At 40.7% G+C, this 21,682-nt stretch overlaps 1 protein-coding gene across 1 annotated transcript in view; it reads right to left on the bottom strand.

Moving 5' to 3' along the window:
* LOC308400768 (leucine-rich repeat and fibronectin type III domain-containing protein 1-like protein) overlaps positions 1–21,682 on the bottom strand; it is a 437,364-nt gene that overhangs the window by 185,752 nt on the left and 229,930 nt on the right. Inside the window, exon 5 of the mRNA XM_080888721.1 lies at positions 19,298–19,486. The gene's annotated coding sequence lies outside the window, so the exon portion shown is untranslated. The remainder of the gene's footprint in view (positions 1–19,297; positions 19,487–21,682) is intronic.

Genomic DNA, 21,682 nt, shown 5'->3' with positions numbered 1-21,682 from the left:
GGAAACACATTTACTGAAATGCATCATCAGTTTTGGAAGCCTTTTTATATACTACGCTTCTTAAGTACATTTGTAAACAATGAGTGGGCCTTGAATTGCGATCCACCCGCTGGATATCAAGGCTACACCGGAAGTCTTGGAAAACCCGCCACTGCAGCTGATTTAAACTCCAGTCACACAGAGACTTCTATGTTACCTTTTCACTTTGTATCTGAGGCCAGCAAAAGAATGATACAGTGGATTGAAATTCTTCATTAAGCCTTAGTTTGTAAGCGGCAGATCCAAGTGCATCCCCTGTGAAGAAACGCACTGCTCACATCCTCCCTTTAATGAGCTGCTCCCGGGTTTGCATTGGCTGGCAAACCTTGCAATACATCCTCGTCAGTCAGACATGTAACAGACTTGCCAGACCACACAGTGTGAAATCCAGACAGCCTCTCAGTGCCGCAACACAGTTAGCTCACCATTTGCTATATGTCAATGTTTGCCTCACTTCCAAAACCCTGGATGTTCATCCAGAACTCTGAGTGCTGGTGTGTGTCTGAGCCTGTCTGAGTCAGCGTGCCGCTGCTCGTAAAGGCCGTAACACCAGTGGATTTGGATTTACAAGTCATGTACACTTTTCTTTAAAGCCCAAACGAGAACAGCTTCTTTACACATCCGTCTGCACAATTAGGATTTGATCAAATCGGTTCATCCTGTCAAAAAAGCACTTATAGCTCCTTTCACTTTTAACCCCAAATTAACTGCACCTAACAGTGTGAAGGGTTAAACAGCCAATGGGTGGAGTCTCAATATGCCTGACGACTATATAAGGAAATCCCTTCTGACATAACACACATTTTTTTTTACATACACTGATGTCACTTTTGGAAACCTTTGGCCAGATTTAATATCAGTATCCACCAGCAGTGTACACTACATATGGAAGAAAACAAGTGAAGCATAACAGGACATCTAATTGTATTGAAATAATGAGTTTCAGCACTAAATTTGTAAAAGAAGCAGCATTCTGGACAAGACCTACATCACGTAAGAAATTTCATGACACAAGACTGTTCTGTTATCTGCTGCTGAAAACACTGCTCAGCGCTACAAATTAAAGATGTTGCCCGTGGCTCGATAAGACTGGGACTCCAACTTTAACAAATGACCCATCTTTTTGTGTCCACCAAAGCACAATATCCCTTTGCCCTTAGATCCACTGCGACACGGCGCAGAGCTGACTGTGGATCGTCAGCTGTGGCTGAGAGCAGGAGCTCAGTGTTTTTGAGTCAGCAGCGGGAAGACGCACAAAGATTTACTTCAGATCCACATTTAATTAAACTCTGCAAACTAGACTACGAGATTAGAGCTCAAATCCCACTAAAGGTCTTTACTTGAGTTTGATTCAGAGCAAGAGTCTCGATACTTGAAGCAAGAGTTTGAAAGGGAAAATTACAAAAATAAAAATCAATTAAAACAAACAAAAACAAAGCAACATTTGAAGGATGGCGCAGTTATGTTTCATGGTTTTATATATTTCACATGTGTATTTATAGGACTGCTATTTGCTGATAAAGGCCCTGTGGGTTCATAATAGATTACCTGCATATAAGATGGCATTTACAGTTACCAGTGGCTAAAATCAGCTTTGCACTGGAGAAATGTTTTTAAAAAAAAGGGTGATAAAGCTTTGAGGTTTGAAACAGGTCAGTTAGCTCTCTGGAACAAGGATGTGGAAGATAAATGAGAAGAGAAAAAAAGGTAATTGGCAAGATTTTTATTTGAGAATTTTGTTAGAACGAGACAGGCTTCAGTTTCAGAGAAACCTGGTGTGGAATAGAATTAGAATAGAATTCAACTTTATTGTCATTGCACATGCACAGGTACAGGGCAACGAAATGCAGTTTGCATCCATCCAGAAGTGCTTTAGTGATATAGATATATTACAATATATATTAGCAATAATATAGATATGTGAGTATGAACGCATCATTCAATCAGAGCTCCCTGACCTGCTGTCCATCTACACCAAGCGGTGCAAGTCCAAAGCTAGGAAGATTATGATGGACCTCTCCCATCCCAACAATGGACTCTTCTCACTGTTGAGGTCTGGGAAGCGCTTCCGCTCCCTTAAGGCCAAAACAGAGAGAATGAAGAGGAGCTTCTTCCCCCAGGCTATTCGGGGCCTGAACCAGGTGTAGGACTGGACTCTCCCAAACACGTCACTATAAGACTGGACTCTCACACACGTCACCACACGCACCACCACACATTTCCTATAATTCTATAATTCCTATAATTTATAATCCTTATCTTTATAATCTCTTCTGCTATTTGCACATTCTTTACTGTAAATTCCTAAGTTAATTTGTAAATTTTTGTAGTAAATTGTAAATATTGTAAAACTTTTCTTCTGTCATTTAATGGTCGGGCATTGTACAGCTACAAGCATTTCACCCCCATGTCATACTGTGTATGGTTGTGTGTGTGTGACAAATAAAATTTGAATTTGAATTTGAATTTGTATATTACAGAAATGGGTCTATTGTGGTATGTTATAATGTACACGGTATGAAGTATGTTGTGAATATTCTATAACTATAGGTATGTACAGGCTGTAGTGAGTACAAGCTATGTACAGGCTATGAACAGGATATAAATATGAAAAACTATACAGAATATGAAATAAATAACTTTACAGAAATCGGAGATATACAGTTATACAGAAATGGGAACTATGCAAGTTGTAAACAGTTGTAGGATTAAAAATTATCGAATGTACAGAATGATTATTTACACAGAGCTATACAGTACTGCAGTTAAGATAAGTGAGGGTGTAGATAGTTTCTACAGAGGCTATAAAAAGTGCTAGTGGTTGTGAGTGGTGGTTCAGTCCATGTTATTATTGTGTTTGAGGGTACGGTTTTCCATTGTGGGTGTGTGTATGTTCAGTCCATGTGTTAACGTGGGTCAGACGTCAGGAGGCAGAGTTCAGGAGTCTGACAGCTGTGGGGAAGAAGCTGTTCCAGTACCTGGTGGTCTTAGTCCAAAGGCTCCTGTAGACGCCTTTGGAAGTAAAGCAAAGGGATTTGTGCAGATTTCATGGCTTTTTCATGCTTTGGGGTTGGTCCCACACAGATCCTATGGATGGCTGTGCAGGCTGTCATTCACATGCTGTAGCCGTTTACTGTCATCAGGGGGCGATGTCACAAACAACAGCTCTGTGGGCTGCTTTTGCTTGTGGTGCTAAAATAAAAAGTCAGTTGAAGCCACTTTCTGTGCTTTGCTCGAGTCTGAAGCACAACAGCTCGAAAGTGAAGGGCTCCCTGCAGATTCATCCGCACTGAGCTGCATGCCTTTGGTTTTCTGGAGCACCGCACACAAGCATCCTCGCTAAGGCTGTAATCTTACGCAAAGTGACACAAACACATATCTGTAAAATAGGCTTTACATCGATCAGCACGGTCCACACTTTGCCTCGAATAAGTGAACGATTATGGACCGGCATCTATGTGTGGAAGCTCCGGCACTTTATAGTTGGCCTTGTTTATCACAGCCCTCTACAGCTCCTGTTTATGCTATAGGCAGCACATTATTCTATTGTAACACTAACGTGTTACACACAAATTAATCAAAGCATATCAGTATCAAATATTTAGAACATGACTGCAAACATGTATGAGTGAAGAGATTTGTATGCATTTATATTTTTCCTGGGTCGAGTTTGTCCTGCAAATTCAGAGCTGCTCACAAAACACCTGATCTGCATTTCACTTTACTATATCTATTTCTCCTGTCTCCATCTCAGCTGGTACACACTTCCTGAGATAATTTCATTTGGGCAACGTTATATATGCCACAGCTCTGCTGCACGCGCTCAGTGGGATATTAATCTGTCCAGGGTGACATACTATGTTCTTCTTTTCTTTATCAAGGTGACTTACTATATTTAATTCCCCTCTTGCATTGAGCAGCATATACTTGTAAAGCCTATTTGTTAAACTGACACTGATATCCCATTGTCTGTGGCTGGTGTTGAATTTCCTTCAGTTTACTGTTTAAAATCAAGACGACTCTCATCTGTCGCCCTCACACACTTTCATTCCATTTCTTTCGCTTGTTTTTCTGGTTTCATACAGGAAAAAAAGAACAGAAAAAAATGAAAATGAGAAAATCTGACCCTCATTTGAATTAGCAAACCTCTGGAATGTTATCAGCGTGAAGCTGAATGAAACTAATTAAGCTGTCCAACAATATTTTCTGTGATCACTGTGGAAATCAGATCCCACTGTGGCAAATTATCCCTGTCACTGTACGACCACCAAAGTGTAAAGCCACCACGAGCTCACACCCGCGACCTCATATCAGTGTTCAGCACAGTGAAGCAGTCTTAAGCTCAACAGTTGGAAAACGCCTCTCATTCATCAAGAACCACTGCACACAGGAGCGAACTGAGGAAAGTGAGTAGGAGTGAGGTTTGTGAAGTGCAGAATGCAAACGTGAAAATGCGACTGGAGCTTTTTAACAAATAAATGTGGTGTCCGAATCTGAAACCAAAAAGCTTGGAAAACAAATAAGAGCCACTGGAAGCTCAAACATGCTGTGAAGCTGCGCACGAGGGAAAAAAGAGCAACCAGTGAGTGAAAAACACCCACCAACAGGTGAAGTGTGCTTACTGACAAAATGGTGATAACATTGTGACCACCAACAATTGTTTTAGTTTTACAAACATGCACATCTTTAGGGGACATTTCAACCATCAGCTAATACGAAGAGCTAATACGAAGAGTGCCTCAAAGAGTTCCTGCATGCTTTATGGTGATTTAATGACAGCAAACAGTGAAGTGAGGCTCCTTACATCACAGGCATTCTGAAACTGAAGACTGCATATCAGACTCTGACTGCCCCAATTTAATACATTTTGCAGAAGTTATTAATCAGTATCAAAGCAGCTGTGGATAATAGATAATTTAACAACTATCTGGAATCCATCAGTTATCAAGAGGAACCTTTTTTCTTTCTTGGCCTCTAGTGAAACGTACGGTTATCCTGATAACATGCAGTTGATATCTGTGCCAAGGCTTCCCATGAGTGCAGATAAATTAGAAAATGCCAATAAAAAGCTAAAGTGTTGGCAGCTGGTGGTCTTGAGATTACGTTTCAGAAAATGGATTCCTCTCTACGCTCCACGCAGACTGTTCATGTAGCCCAGCCCTGCTTGGATTTAACCGCTGCAGCTTTTGTCTTGATGCATGCTCAATCATCCAGGTAAGAAAACCCCCAAATTAGTTGATGGTTAATGATAAAGGAAGTGACCTCGCAGCACATTGTTTGTCAGTGGTGCTAGTTTCAGTCATTGTGCAAACGTTTTGTTTTAAAAAGGATGGTTGAAGCTGCAGGTAGCTGAGGGTGAAGAAGTCCTCTGGATGAGTGAGGAAATGTTCCTCCCACTGAAAACGCTACGTCCAGATGAACACAATCAATGTTTGGAGATTTATCAGCTTTTAAATCATTTTAAATTTCTGCTGACTGTTGACAAATTACAACTAATCGCTTTTTTCCAAATAAACATTTTTTCAGTAATTGCGTTCATTTCACCTCACTGGGGAAGCCTCCAGCAGCCCAGGCCCACTGCAGTGTAACTAAAGGAGGGTTTAGCAACAACTTACAGAGCCCTGTCACTGCTCATTTAGCATTTAATTTTCTCCAAAATGTAGGAAATTAGGGGTTAGGGTGATGGCTACTTCTCAGGAATTATAATTTAGACATCAGAGGGTTCACTGGCCAGTACTCGGACTTCACATATTCAAATATAAGCATCATTACAAGCAGAACTCAAAACTCGTTCAGGGGCAACAAGGGGGTTTTGGAGGTTTCCTGTGTCATCAGCAGATGTCGAGAAAGCATTTTGCTTAAAAGATTTGCATTTACATTTGGAGATTTGTTACATTTGGAGATTTGTTACATTTGGAGATTTGTTACATTTGGAGATTTGTTACATTTGGAGATTTGTTACATTTGTCACGGCCCTGGCTGGGTTAGGGCCTGTGTGGGCGAGTGTTTGGCAACGAATCCTTTTTAGTTACTTTTCAGTTTACTGACCAACGCTTGTTTTGTTTTGTTTCTTTAAATGGTGATAGCAGCTTGTCCGTCTCTTTTAGTTGAGTTATTAATAGAAACTTTAATAAAACTCTTTAATTTAACCATTTTGCCTCTCTGTCTCGTTTTTCTGACCCAGACACTTTTTGTTACTTTTCCTAATCGCCTGGACCCTTTCAGAGCAACGTAACACATTCAATTCCTATTTCTACAGATTTTGTAAAGATGGCTTTGCTTGGTTGAGTGATGTGGGCCTAACTGAGACACACAGCATGGATGAGAACAGTCTGTACACTTAATTACAGGATTCATATTCTCCACTGCTCTCCCTGACACTCGTCTTTAAACTGTTTTAAGTCTTTCTTCAAGTTCTGTTTCGTTGTATTCCCGTTGTTTTCATTACATGATCATATATGAGCTGGACTGAAGATTTAGTGAACTTTTATCCTGCCTGCTGTGTTTGGCACTGGGTTTCTTTCTGGACTGTTTCATAACTTAAAGCCTGACCATCAATACACCAAAACATATAAATACGTTTTAATGCATTAAAGTTTGAGGCATTTTAACAGGGCTGTGGGGACGACTCACTTTTGAAGCCAGCCTCAGGTGGCATCCAGAGGAACTGCAGTTTTATCCACATTGGCTTCATTTTCATGCAACTTGTTTAGTTTAAAACATGCTGACACTTCTGACTCTGAGTCTGGATTATATTTTTATCAAGTTACATTATTCAAACCAAAATATTAAATGTTTTTATCAATATACAACCAGCATGTGGTACAATCCATGTGAGATTCTCCTGAGTGTCTTAGAGTAGGACAGATGTAGAAATTCTCTCTCAGGAAGAATAACTGAAAAAAGCCAGATCACATTCTTCTGGTCAGGACGTACAAAAGAAATGTGCACAGATGAACCACTGTCTGATGAAATCTCAGCAGATATAGATAGGCGAAGTATATAACTCCATCCTTTTAGGGATAAAGTGTAAAATTACCATGACATTCACATTCACTGAGCCACCACACACAGACCTGCTGGGGCTCCTCAGGGGGGCATTAGCACACAAAAGCAAAGCCAAGCAGCAGATCAGGCTGCTGTTACTGCCAAACAGTCAGGCCTCAGGAATTCATTTTGGCACAGATGAAGAATGAAAAATTGCTCTGACATTTACAGCACACATCCCGCTGCAGCAGAGTCGACAAACAGTGGGAGACAGCCACAAAACTAGGTTAAGATTTTTGCCATTATTAAGTTATCCTCACTAATTCGTAAGATTAGGACTGAGATCCCACATTAGAACCAAATTTCTCTGAGCTTTCATTGCAGCGTGCAAATCCAGGGATGCTAAGACGACCACAGATTCTAGTTGCGTGAACGAATTAGCTGAGAAGCTAACTATAAAACCTGTCATGTTTATATAGTGTAAGACGACCAGAGCTCAGTTGGTGTTTCAGTGGTGAACCAAAATAATTTCACCTACTCACTGGGTGCACAGAGAGAAAACTGAATAGAACAGAAAATAGACCTTAAGGAAATGTAAACCTGGCAGAAAAGAAACAGCTTCTCCAGTTAAATTTAATAAAAGACACAGAAACTAAATGGAAACTTAGAGCTGGAATTGGGTTGCAGAGTGGCTTGCAGGCATCATTTTAATACTAGTCAAACCTCTTGAGAGGTATGCAACCCTCCGTGGCATGAAGTTTTTTACGCAAATATTGACATGTGGGGTATCCACAGAAACCTTAGAATCTAAACGCTCATATAAACCATTTCTACAACAACCAAACACAGTGAGAACAAGCAATGATTAAAAGAGCAGTTACGTAATTGTGCAAAAGTCTTCTAAACACACACAACGGAGCCACGAACTCTTCCGACTTCATGTAAAAAGGGAACCAAAGCCTGGTTAGCTAGCTGGGCTCTCACAGATCCCCAAACTCCAAGTTTCAACACGCTCCGACCAAAATCCAGTGAACCAGCCACAAAAGAAGACCACCATGGAATCATAAATCTTGGCACAGATGATGTTTAAATGTTGATTACTGACTATCTGTGTTCTAGCCTCAGTAACTTTGACACAGTAACAACTGCTGCAGTATTTAAACCTCTGATGAAATCTGTTAGCTTTATTTTGATACCAAGATTGTTTACACAGAGTTTGTGATTGCAGAGAAATACTCCATGCAGGAGGCTCAGAAAGCCCTTTGGGGCTCACCAGAACAGCACCTTTTGAGTTGCAAGGGTTTCCCGCCTAAGAAACACCTTTCATAAACAGCTTTCCACTCTTTTCTTTTCCCCTTTTTTTTCACCGGTGGTCTCACCAGTGTTACCAGTGTCTGCCTCTGAGACAGCTTAGCTGAACTCTCTTTAATCAGGAATAATTAACCTTGTGAATTGAAAACAGTGTATTGTCTGTAAATTTACAGTATGTGCGTGTTTCATCAGTGTACTATTTGACTTGTCACTCCAGTGGTCATTCAGCTGATGAAAAGAATTTGAAAAGCTCTCAATTTGATTGGTTATTTACGGTTTCTTGAACAGACAGAGAAAAACTATGAAGGCGCACTGTGTCGTTGGGACTGCTGTTCAATACTGAACTCAGTATGATTGTGTGTCTGCGCACCGCTGCCAATTAAATGATAATAGAAAATACCAGGGAAAAGAATTATGGAAGTGTTTCTCTCATCGGTGAAAAGCGGGCATGCCATCACATAATGACATACAGTAAACACACCCATGAATGTGCTGTTAGAATTATCATCTCTGCTGCCACGAATTCATATTTGACAATGAATGCTTTGAGTGAAAGATAAAGAAAATATTAACCACACTGAGAAACTGAGACTCTTTTTAATTGAGAACAGTGTGAAAAAACCTTGAAATAAACATGATTATCTCTAACAAACTAAACAACGAGGAGGTGGGAACCAAACAGAAGCTACACAAAGCTTATCCACTGTTTGAGCAGCTCTGATACCTCCGCAATAAATCAGCCATTGTGAAAAAATGCTTTGAAATAATAAGAGTGTGATGTTTTATGGGACTGATGCCGCAGTGAGACAAAACAATTGCATGCAAATAAGAAACAGAAATTAGAAGGCAGATATTGAAAATGAAACACAGAAATAAAAACATGAAAATGTTAAATAATACTAAATAAATACTAAAAATAGAGCACAAACTAATGGATGAAGTATCGAGATAGGTATGACGAACCTGCGATGTTACAGAAATATAATAATCGAAAAATGGGCATTCGGATTTGTGAAAAAAGTCCCGCCCAGCGAGCATGCCGGGATCTCTTTGTACTGATGGTGCCTTACATCTTGTTGCCCCATCCAGTATATTTTCTCCTGAGAGGTTTCGTCTTTAGGTTCAGAAGTACCTAAAAGGTAGTGAAGGGTTTCTTGCTTTGGCAATGAATCACTAACAAACCTAACATACATGCCTTTGGTCTCTGGGCAGAGCGGGGTACCTGAAGGAAATTCATGGATGCACAAGAAGAACATGAAAACTTGACACAGACACAGAGAAGGCCGACACACTCTGAAATGTAACATAGGTTTACGAATAGAATGAACAAACTGATGAAAGTGATGAAACTAACACAGAAACGTGAAGCTGAACAAGAAATGGAGTTTGGGTTTGACCGTTTCTGGTTTTGTGGCACAACGTCAAGCCAGTTATAGCTTACCCAGTTTGGTGTGGAACTGGAGTGAAACCTTAAACAGAGCCAGCTAAACAAAAAACACAAACAAAACAAGTCAAAGCCACAAAACATCGCAGAAGAAAGCAGCAGCAGCTATCAGAAATGTATTCAAAGTGCTCATTGTGTTTTCTTAACTGCTAGTTGTTTTTTTTTAACTGAACTCTGGCTCATTTTCCCCTTGGTGTGGTTCTCTGGTGCACACAGTGATCGCACTCGGGTACAGACCAAAACAAGGTCTCAGTGCAGTTCCAAATGAACTCCAGAGTGGTTGATGGGAATGATGGGAATGTGATCCAACCTCCATCTGAACCAACACCAGGGGTACATTCCAAGTTTTAGCTAAAAACATATGCTTTGTATTTTGGGATTCAACGAGGTACTACAGATGTGCAAAAATCTATACGGGCTACATACTAGCTGTGAAATGAACATAAATTCTTCATGTTCTCCAATAGTGCAGAACACCTTCTTCCTGGCAAACGAATGACTGAACATTCTTACGTGACGCATTTTGGTTCACTTGGAGTTCACATGGAACTCCAGCATAAACCATGAACTCCAGGCAATGCCCCAAGTCACTCTGCAGGGAAGATATGATGCCCACACTGTGGAGGACAGAGGAACAGCCTCTGGAATTAAGATTTGAACTACCGTCAGTTCTGGTCACCTAAATTCAACTACATACAGATCTATGGAACTGGAGTTCTTAAAAGTGTCTTCTGTCCATCCATCCAGATGTTGTTGCACCAGACGTCTACTTTGAAATGTTGGACTAAAATAGTATCTAGTCTTAAATCCTCGATTGCCTGTGGGGGTCTGAAGGGCTAAAATAATAACAGCATCCGTAAGCACATATTCCCCTGATTTCCCCAAACAAAACTAAAACAACTGCTGACTCAGCACAACTATTGAATAATAACACCAATGAGCCTTGTGCCTTTAGAAATAAACTCCATCATCATAACATCATTTGTGCAACATTTTGGGTTCACAGTCTTGCTGTGCAAGAGCATCAGGAATTCTTCAAAGTTCTCACACGGCTGTAAAATGTGGACGCTCACTCAGCCTCCTGCGCGCCTGCTCTTTGCTAACAACACCTCCGGAGAAGATGAAGGGTTGTGGGTGGGGGTGGGGTGATGTGCGGAGGAGAGGTAGAGCCCATTCGAGGCATTTTATTTGCTACTCTATCATCAAAAGTGGATGTGTGTTATTGCTGAAGAAGCACCATTATAATTGACAAACCGTAGCTTTGTTTGACAGTCCAGCTCGTAGCCAAAGTTTTTTTTGCACAGCCAGCAGGAAATGCACAGCCAAAGCCTTGAAGCTGCTGACATTAAATAATATGACAAGTCAGAAAAGAGCAGGGACTTTAATGTTAATTGTGCTCACATTTAGAAGTGCCAGCGTGTCGGATTACTGATTCAAATATCAGAGGTGAAACAGAAGTAACGAGCACACATTTAAAAGGTGTTTTAAACTGGCCAGCTTTACAGAAGAGATAAATGTTGAGAGGTACATCTAAAAAAAAAAACACCTTTATGGATATTTTACATTTTCACATGAACTGTTTGTTTTTGTATCTCATCCACCAGGATACTGGTTGTCAGGGGCGTGGCTTCTTTGATTGATACAGGCAGCTTGAGCCAAAGGCTACCTGCTAGATCTCAGCTCCATCTGAGTCGACCGCTGATTTTTTTTAACCAAATTTAATAAAAGCTAATAAATAATTTGGCTTGTCCTGTGGTTAATTGTACAAACACAAACGTTATGCTTCATCTTTGGTGATTTTGCAGCATTTTATCAGTGTGTTACTGAGCACTTATTAGCAGGAATGTGTTTCTGAATGCAGCGTGTTAACCAAGCTTTCTAATATAAGCTTATGAGCTCACTCTGACTCCACACACTAACAATGGCATCCAAAACGCTAACGCTCAGCCCTCAAATGACAGAATCCAGAAACTATAGCACTGTGATTACTTCTTCTCTGCTAGATTAGATTTTTTCTGCATTATTTCTCAATATACATATAATTTTGTTGAGAATAAAACCTCATTTTGCTCCTCTGTGCCCATCACTGTAGAGGCGTTGCTGCACCTCTTCCATTGAATGACCATGAAAGAAACACAGCGGTATACAGGGTGCACTGTAATAGGCCTGTCTGCTCCACTGCTTTGTCCAGATCAATAAAGTTATAAAGCGACACAGAGAGGGAGCCAGTAAGGCCAAGCAGCCTGTCGGCAGCCGGATGTGTCCTCGGTCCCTTGGCTGAGTCCACCGCTCCTGTCAGGACTGTAATATGTCTGTTGACCTTGAGTTTACAGCGAAGGGAAGAGGGAGCGCCACACACATTAAGAGCTATTCTGCTTCCAAAAGTGTTTTCAAAGTTCAACAGCAGCAACAGTATGTTTACATTTATGGGTATATTTATGGCATTTGCCTGAAACTCTTCGCAAGCTCAGTATTCATGGAGCTTTGGCCAGACAGCTCCAGGGAGCGGACAGCCCTTTTCCCAGTCTTCTTTATATTTACAGCATCTGAATGGCTGGACTTTAGGTACCTTGATGCAGCAGTGATGTACTAAAAGTTTCTATAAAATAAATTGTTTGCATTATTTTATAGAAAAGCTGAGGGGACGGAGGCTAAAAAAAGCTTATCACTGCAAAGAAATATTCATCATTCAAAGGAAGCACGGTGTGACTTTTGATAACTGGTTGTGCTTCAGTACTGAATTATGATCAAAACATTTAAATATTAACAATTTTGCACGTTTGTAGCTCTCCACTCTTCTCTCATAACTCATTCTGAGTTTGATAAGATGGCATTTTTTTAATATAACTGAGTCTGGAGTATAAAAGCTTCACTTCCTTAACAGGTAAAGGAGTGAAGATGTGAATATAATTATTGCATGGCCTCCACCTAATTGAAGGATATCTGCCTGAAATCCATTGTGCTGCAGTTTGTGTCCGTAACACGGCGGGCAGTACCAGCTTTTTATTCATTGGTAGATCGCTATAGTCGAAGCACTCTTGGTCAACATGAACCCCACATTACTCCAGACACATCCATTACTGTTTATGTATGAATGTGATACGCAGGCCGCGGTGTGATAACGACAATGTATGGAAAACGATGACGTTTGACCAGAACCGCATCCAACTCCACAGCAAAGAAGCTGAGATATCCCCAGATGAGTGAAAACAGTTGACCCAGTGAAGCAGTTCTCATAATTATGAACCTGGAATCATTTTAAACTGCACAAAGAAAGATGGACAACGGTTTAACTATGTTTCGTAAAACTGACGCAGCAGCCTCTGAACTTTTCTTTTCACAGAGGATACTGAGATTTATATCATGCATCATCATTAAGTATATTGGGATATGAATCTTGTATAACCAGACCTCAGTAATTTCAGCTCTACGGAGACTGCAGTAGCCTCAAGTTTGAGTGTGACCACTTTATCATTGCAATTGTGGCCGTGGTAGTTACAGGCCCATTACAGCCAAACTCCCAAAGCTGCTCTTTCTGCTGCGAGGGCATTTCAAACTGCAACCTCTGTCTGAGTCGCAGGTCGAATTGGTGGGTTTCCTAATGACTGTCCTGGTGTGGTGTGCAGACAACACCAACACATCATACAAGTGCTTAATTAATAGCAACCAACATATCAGCAAGAAATGCTAGTTTGGGCAAACAAATCTCAACAACTTTACTTTTTCTCTGTTCCATTTAAATTGTCCATGAGACAGTCGTATCTGTAGGACTTCCTCTAAAACCGCAGTGCAGCCTGTTGGCCACCGAGCAGGTTCAAGAGTTTGGTCTTGGGCTCAAGCAATGGTAATGACTAGCAGAAACGAACAACCTCTCGTCTCAAACACAATTCTCTGATCTTTGAGCCTCTGTGACGCATCAGAAAACGCCTCTGTCAGTGCGCCCCAGGGCAGCTGTGGCTACAATGTAGCTTGCCATCGCCAGTGTGTGAATGTGTGTGTGAATGGGTGAATGACTGAATGTAGTGTGAAGCGCTTTGGGGTCCTTAGGGACTAGAAAAGCGCTATACAAATACAGGCCATTTACAAATGTCAAGGCTCTGTTGTCATACTCATTGTATTTCTCTTTGTCAACACGCTTACGCCTCCATTAATGCATTTTTAATATTAATATGTTATAACTTGTGCACAGCTTCATAAATCTTACATGTTAATAATATTAATAAGGGCAATGTGTAAACTTTTGTGACATTGTGCAGATGACACTGCTGAGTACACGTTGTGACCTACAGTGGCCTTTAAAACCATTAAACAGCATCTTTAAAGGCAGGAAGTTCAAACAAATGTTGTTATTGCCACTGTAGCCTTTGTTTCATTCTCATTTACTCAGCTTTACCATTTTTTGCTCACTTTTTTCTTAAAGTCTGTATTTTTAAACCAGTGCTCTTTAGTCGAACTGTTGGTTGGTTTAGGAGAAGATCGAGTTTAGGCTGAAATAAAACATTTCTAGCACCTGTTTAAAAGCTTTAAATTTTCTTCTGGTGGGATTCTAGCATGACGAGTCCCCATTCTTCTACACGACATGGAAAATTTAGGGCTTTCTTGATTTTACAGTTTTTCATTTCTGAGCCTGGGCTCGCAGATGTATGTGAAAACTGAATAAAACAACAGTATAATGGTTGGACTTTTACTTTATGTAACCCCTGAAGGTTTGTCATACCACAGTGGGATTAGACAAGGTTAACACCTGACCATGGCGAACAGTTGCGGACATTGCAGGTCAACCCAGTATCACAGCAAAGCGCGTAACAGACCTGCTGGTCCATCTTGTGGAAGTCTCTCCTAGGCTTGAAGTGCCTTGCAGTACCAGCAGAGGGCGATAATTCAAAGCCAACATAAAAACAGCAATGGGCTTTCAAAGAAAGCCAGCTTTTGTCCCTCTTTTGGGGGGAAACTCCCACTGGGTTTAAATCTGGGACTCTCCACCATTTGACCTTAGAACTGAAGAAGCTTCTCGGATGAGAGGTGAAACGTCTTCAAGCAACTTAAAGAAGTCCAGACGCTTTTCTTTCCAAGCTCCTTAGCTTTCAAAGAAACATTCCCCAATACAGATCAGCAATCTAGCTTAACCTTACCTGGCATAAAGGGTCAATAACGACTTGTTGGTTTTAATTCACTGTAGCTCTCTGCTGCAACTTAAACATTTCACGCTTATGGGAGGTAAAGCATGACACCCACATGATGGACCAGTGGGTCTATTATATGCTTTGCTGTAATATTGGGTTGCACAGAATGCTAAAATTTTGCACTGAAAATGGCAAAAGATTGTTGAGTTTCCTGTTCCGAGCCCAAACTGGGATACATCTGCCCATAAACGAAAACGAGTTAAATGCCACTGCCCCATTTCCACACACTGGACCATTAAGACCACAACCTCAGGGATGTGTAACCAGCAACACGCATTCACAAACCTGTTTAGTCAGACAGCACGTGATGAGACTAGCATATGAAGCTAATGAGGGATTCTGCAGTCTGCAGCTCATTCCAGCACCGAGGGGAATTTGCATAATGGTGGGAAATAACTATAGTAATGATTTAAGAAAAACTTTTGCTGTCACACTAATGCCAAACTGTTGCATTCACATGGTAACTGAGCGCAAACTGCTCTGCAGGTATCAGCTCAAACACGGAAGCTTCACTGCTAATGATGACTATTTATGAGTCCATTATCTTGTCACACAGCAGAACTCAACAGCACAAACAAGTGAGAGGTGGAGAGGGAAGCCTCTTCAGTATGTAGGCCACGCTTTCATGACTAAACTTAAACTTCAAAACTTTTTTTTCACGTTACTTAATCAGACAGAGCTGAATATTCAGTAAAGAAACCTTCAGATGTGTAAAATCTTGAGATGACGTCCCCAAAAACAACAGCAGCCACCTTCTCCTGCCGTGGCTCTGTTGTTTTCCCGACTCGTCTCACAGCCTTCACTCTCATTATTGCTGCTCTCATCCTGTGTCTGTACTTCTTATTATTCTGCTTGTGACCATTAGGCCTGCTCATCTCATTACTGTAATTCTGATTCAAGGTCCACACCTGCCATTACTGTGAGCACTCTGTCTCATTAGGAAAGTCCTGTCACTGCAGCAGTGAATGCGGCAGCAGCAAATTAGTTGTGATAGAAAAGCCTTCAATGACACGCGGAGTGGCAGTGGGAAAAAAGATGCGACTCTGTGTGTGTGTTTGTGTGTGTTAATTAATCAGAGAGACAAACTGCATCTGCACATTGTTGTGCATCTTGCATTTTGTGAGAACAGAAGAAGTGAAGTGTGCAGGTGAATGCAGGTTTGCTGTACTCAGGGGCCCATTTCAGCGTGTGTTATGAGATCTATAGCTACCTAATGGACCTATTTGCTTGTCCAAGTTGCTTCAAACGATTCAGCCGGAGCAAGAAACTAATGTGGCTATTAAGGCTGCATTACCCTAAGTCAGTGTTTCTCTGCACCGCGCTCTCGCACAAACACACACGCACTTTAATTGCGAACTCTTTGTAATGTTTTCTTCTATTACCAGTTTGTGTAATTCCCTTCAGTGCTGTCACCCTCGGGCTGCTGAACTCATTGCAACTTGCCACAGATTGATGAGCGTTAACCTTTAAAAATGACTTTTAAATCTTGTTTTCTGCTTTTAAAAAAAGAACTGGATTATTTTTTTGAGTCTTTTAAACCGTTTTAAATGCATCTTGCAGGAAAGCAGGACTGTCATCCGGTGCATAAAACTCATTTATCTACCTCCTTTTTTAACCCAGTGGAGTAAACTGTCTGATGTCATGTTTGATGTCAAGGTAACATACAGCGGGTTTGTGTCTGCACCGTTTCATTGATTTTCACATTCTCTAGTGGGTAGAAACTTCAGCTGAAAAGGAAACAGCGAGAACGGCAACGGTAACTCAACTTTTCATCCTGTTAATATTGCACGACTTTGCAACTCCTGTTATCATTTCATTTCATAGTTAAAATCAATCCTTATTGGAATAACACAAAAATAACTGCACACAATAAGTGAACAAATGACTTCTGCAGCACTGAAATCAGTAACAACGCTCGGCTCCATTATTTTTAGAATACGACAAAGTGAAATATGCAAATGTAGCAGTGGATAGAAGACGCTTTACTACAGCAGTCTCAGAGTTAAACTCTCCAGCAAGCCATAACTTTATTCTTTATTATTCTCTGTGGGCTATTCTTTCTTCCACAAGCAGATATGAGTTATTAGTACAGTTCCAGCTTAAATGCCAGTATCGTAGTTTCTTATTCCTAACACACAACATATGTCCACAAACACTAGACTCTCAGACACAATCACATATTTCCAACAGATTTTCTGCAACATCCAAAAGAAGCAAACTGCTCAGCAACTCAGTAGGAGGTGTGAGCGTGAAGCCCATCAAGTTCTGAGTTCTTTAAAAAATCTGATGGTTTGCATGGTTTAAATGCAGCCAGTTTCATTGCCATCATGTTGAGCACCTTTTGCTTCCAGTACAGCTTCTACAGTACGGATCACTGAGTCTCTCACTCCAGTATTTTACGTTGCTAACGTGCAGAGAGCGTTAACATCAGCTCTGCTCACATGGTTCAATTTTAATGAATTCACAAAGCTCGTCCTCATTATCATTATTGCTCTGGAGGCGATAGTCAGAGACACTCACACTGCACCTGGTTTCAGGAGTTTTCCGATTCACAGAAATGTGGAGGGACTGCACTGTTTGTCAATGTAAATATGAATAAGAATAACTTCATTGATCCCAGAGAGAAATTCATGTCTGACTTAGCTCACCTGCTATTTGAATGAGACTTGAAAAGCCTGATGGCTGTGGGTGCGAATGATTTTCTGTATCTCTGCATTATGCAATGGAGAGGTAGGTTTTTTGTTTTTTTGTTCTGTAAGGATGTTATAAAGTAGGTCACCAAAGCTGTTCCGGATGGCTTCCAACATCTTTATTGTGCATCTTTCAGCGACCTCCCCCAGTGTGTCCAGTCAGGCTCCAGTTACAGAGCCAGCTTTCCTCACTAGTTTGTTCAGTCTCCTTGCATCCTTGTTTCTGATTCTTCCTCCCCAGCAGACTGCAGCATAGAACAGCACAAGAAATCTCAGTTTTCTTAACAAAAAGAAGCAACTTACAGGATCCAATTTAAACTCTTACTTTTTGTTTTAAAGGCACTTAACAGCTGAGCTCCTTCTTACTGGTCAGAGCTCCTATTTATTTGTGCTCCAGAGAAAACCACGAGGTCCAGTTCAAAACTAATGTTATCCATTCCATGTGGCGACAGAGCCTTCTCTGTGGCAGGTCCCAGACTTTGGAATAGTCTTCCCCTAAATATTGCATCTGCACAAACACATTTTAAATCGTTACTGAAGACACATTTTTATGGTCTGGCATTTAACACACTTAACATTAACATTTTGGTTTTAACAGCCTTAGTTGTTCTTTTAGTTGTTTTTATTGACTTTTTTCTATATTTTACTGCATCATTGTTTTACATTTATTTGCTTTAGAGGCATTTTGCATTGTTAAGCACTTTGTGGAGCTGTGGACTGTTTGGAAATGTGCTATATAAATAAACTTGACCTAACTGTGCCCCTTTTAGCATAGCTTGTCTGTATTGAGGACCAATCTAGTTTGCTATCTAGGTGTAAGCCTAGATATTTATATTTTGTTACTACCTCTTTGTCCACCCCACTTTCACAGGATGGCGGGGAGGCCTGAATCATTGCAAATCTACTATCATTTCCTTCGTCTCCGAGGTGTTCAATATGAGGTCATTTTTGTGTTATTTCTAATTTCTAATATTTCTAACATTTTGAGTTATTTTCCAGTGTTAGAAAATCAGCACTGCTCAGTGTTAGCCATTGTTAATCTTCAAAACTGACTAGGTTACTTTTAAACATATAACACTGTCAAAAGTGTTAATTTAACACTCAACAGTGTTGTATTTAACACTCAGAGGTGTGGACCCATATAGACACTCTCCAGTGTTAATTTAACACTGGAGATTTTGCTGTGTACAAATTCTGAGAATGCATGAATTTATTGAGGAGAATACAGAGATTCTGACCTGGGACTGAAATAAACACAAAGCTGTCCTTCTTTTTAATCACAAAGAAAGCTGCATGAGAAGAAAAAAAGTTGGAATACTTACATTTTTATAGATAATGTAAATCTGCAGCCTGCCTCTCCTCCAGAAACGTCTCACTGTCCTGAATTTTAAATGTCCACCCTCATTCAAAACCATGTAGGTCGTGTTTTCATACCATTTCATTCCATGTCGTCAGAAAAAAGGACAGAGTTTATATAACTGAGTGTTTTTCCTGTAGGTGTGTGCTGATGTAGAGTAGCTGTCAGTTTCATATGACTGGATTACTTTAAGACAATAGAGTTAAATGTAATTATGTAAACTAAATTAAAGGCAACCACAGTCAGTGCCAGCAGTGTCACACTGAGCAGCAGCTTAACTCTTTACCAGGGAGGGGGGCCGTCCTCTTCTTACAGGGTTTATCGCAGCGATGGTGCTCATCCGGGTTCACGGGCTCATCCGTGTGGTGCACACGCCCTCGTAAATCGGACTGGAGGACCCAGCAGGCGCTCGTTAAAAGTCCTGTAAGTCTATCATTGGCTCAGTCACCTGCCCGTCAAAGTCTGCCAAGTTTGCCTGCACAGAAAGATCAGAAGGAGAGAAGAAGTTAAAAGTTGAACAGATGGAGGGTGGAACAGGAGGTGGCTGGTGCCATTGGGCTTCTTATCTTATCAGTGACACAGTGATGGAGCTCATTTTGACTGCTTATTAATCAGTCAGTGCTCAATTACAAACATTTCACTTCGGCTACAAACAAGTCATGTTTTGGAAAGATGTCTTTCATCATCTAACTTCTAAAAGTAATGAAACCCAGTGTCAGCATCATGCTAAGGTGGTCTGCCAAAGCCTTAGCCAATGACAGGGTCTGACTCACTCACAAGAAAGACTTATGGTTGAAGGCTAATAGCATTACCAAATCTGACCCCAGCATTGACTCTGCATATTATATACAATTTCATTTAGTGTTCAACATTTGTTTGTATTCAAAACTACTTAAAATTGAACCTCGTGCCAGCTGAGAATCCCCCAAAACTGCTGTGGCATATTTAATACTGATTTTAAACATCTGGGGACGTCCCCACCACCTGATGTACCAAACATGTCTGATCATTAGGGATGCACTCTCAGGTTCAGTTGGTTCAGTCGGTTTAGCCGTTATCCTCTGATTCAACCAAGAAGTTACTGGTCTCACAGTTGTGCTGATTGTTTAAGGAGAAAAGTGTTATCAGTTATCAGTACTCTTTCAGGCTCGCTTAGAATTATTTGACAGCAGGAGGGACGGACTGCCTGCGTACACATTTGCAGAACCATGGACTCGGTCAACCCTAATGGCGATGGCACAATTACGTTTGGATTTTCTGAACTTGTAATCAAATTTGGCTCGAAAAAAATTAGCACCACATCAAACGAGTCATGGGCGTGGCTACATTTTGTAAAAACTGTTGCATGTCACTGTTCATATGGCATATCAGCTAAAAATGGTGACTCGTGTCTCCATTATTATGTTCCACTAAAGGGTTTGAGCGTGGATATATCCCAGTTTTTATATATTTGCCCCAGTAATGGTTTTATAAAGGCAGGATTATCCAACCACAGCTTAACTGGTCAACATCTACAGATGGGAAATCTCCATGCTCATAAAAAGATATCAAAGATTTTCACTGGTTTATACACTTTCTGTATAAGATTAACCACGGGTTCAGCAACATCAACTGTGTGACTCCACTTATCTGGACCATCATATTAATGTTTACATTTGAGAAGGTGATCAGTTCCCTTTAACCTTTACTCTTAGCTGCTTTGTGCCATACATGTAAGCACTGTAATGTGTCCCAAGAGTTACATGTTATTATTCTGAGACACTTTAAAGACACAATTACCAACAGATGGCTCCTGCCTGAGTTATTTTCTCCAAACCACATAAAAAAAACGGAGCAAAGAAGAAAAAACAGGTTCTCTGCTTCACACATTTACTTTCATTGTTGTTTATGCAATCAGCAGCACAGAAGGAAGTCATCTTTTACCAATCAGTGGTCTGATTAAACCTTAAATCCGGAAACAATCAAGATTTTCTAAGGGGAATATCATGTTTTAGAGGCAACATGATGATACTGAGTTTGGCTCTGTTTTCTATCACAGGGTTTGACTTAAATGAAAACAAAGGCACACGTTTGATGACACAGCTACCATGTTTTATACAGTAAGCATAGTGTGGCTACTGTGGCTGCCTCAATCAAGTTTTAAAAATCATCAGCTGTTCTTCTCAGGCTTCAGGCTTTGTCACTGTCTTAATGTGATCACGGCCATGGCAGTGAAACAGATGCTCCTTCTTTAAACAGATTCTGTATCGATGTCATGTTTTTGTACACTGCATGAAAACACCACCAGATGGCAGTATGCACCGCTAAACAATATGCTGAGCTCAGTGAGCTGTGAAAGACAATGACTGGAGAGAGAAGACAACATAAAACTCAGAGACGCACACGGTCAAAGATTTTGACAGGTTACTACACATGTAACCCAACAAGATTTAGATTTAAAAACTGCTCAGGACACAAATACTATCACCAAAACATACAAAGCAACAGTTTGTGGGTTTTAGCTATGAGGCCATGTGTGATTGGATCTTATCATTCATGCTGTTCAGTTGTATTTTGGGAATCTATAGTTTTCAGTCACGTGACCGACTACTCGGGCAAGCAAAATATTGTTAGATCGTGCCAGCCAATAGTGGACAGTTGGTAGTACTGCAGGACAAAAGTTTCTTTGATT

This window comes from Rhamphochromis sp. 'chilingali' (assembly GCF_963969265.1).
Source record: "Rhamphochromis sp. 'chilingali' genome assembly, chromosome: 8".
Taxonomy (NCBI): Eukaryota; Metazoa; Chordata; class Actinopteri; order Cichliformes; family Cichlidae; genus Rhamphochromis; species Rhamphochromis sp. 'chilingali'.
This window is presented reverse-complemented; position numbering and strand designations above follow the sequence as displayed.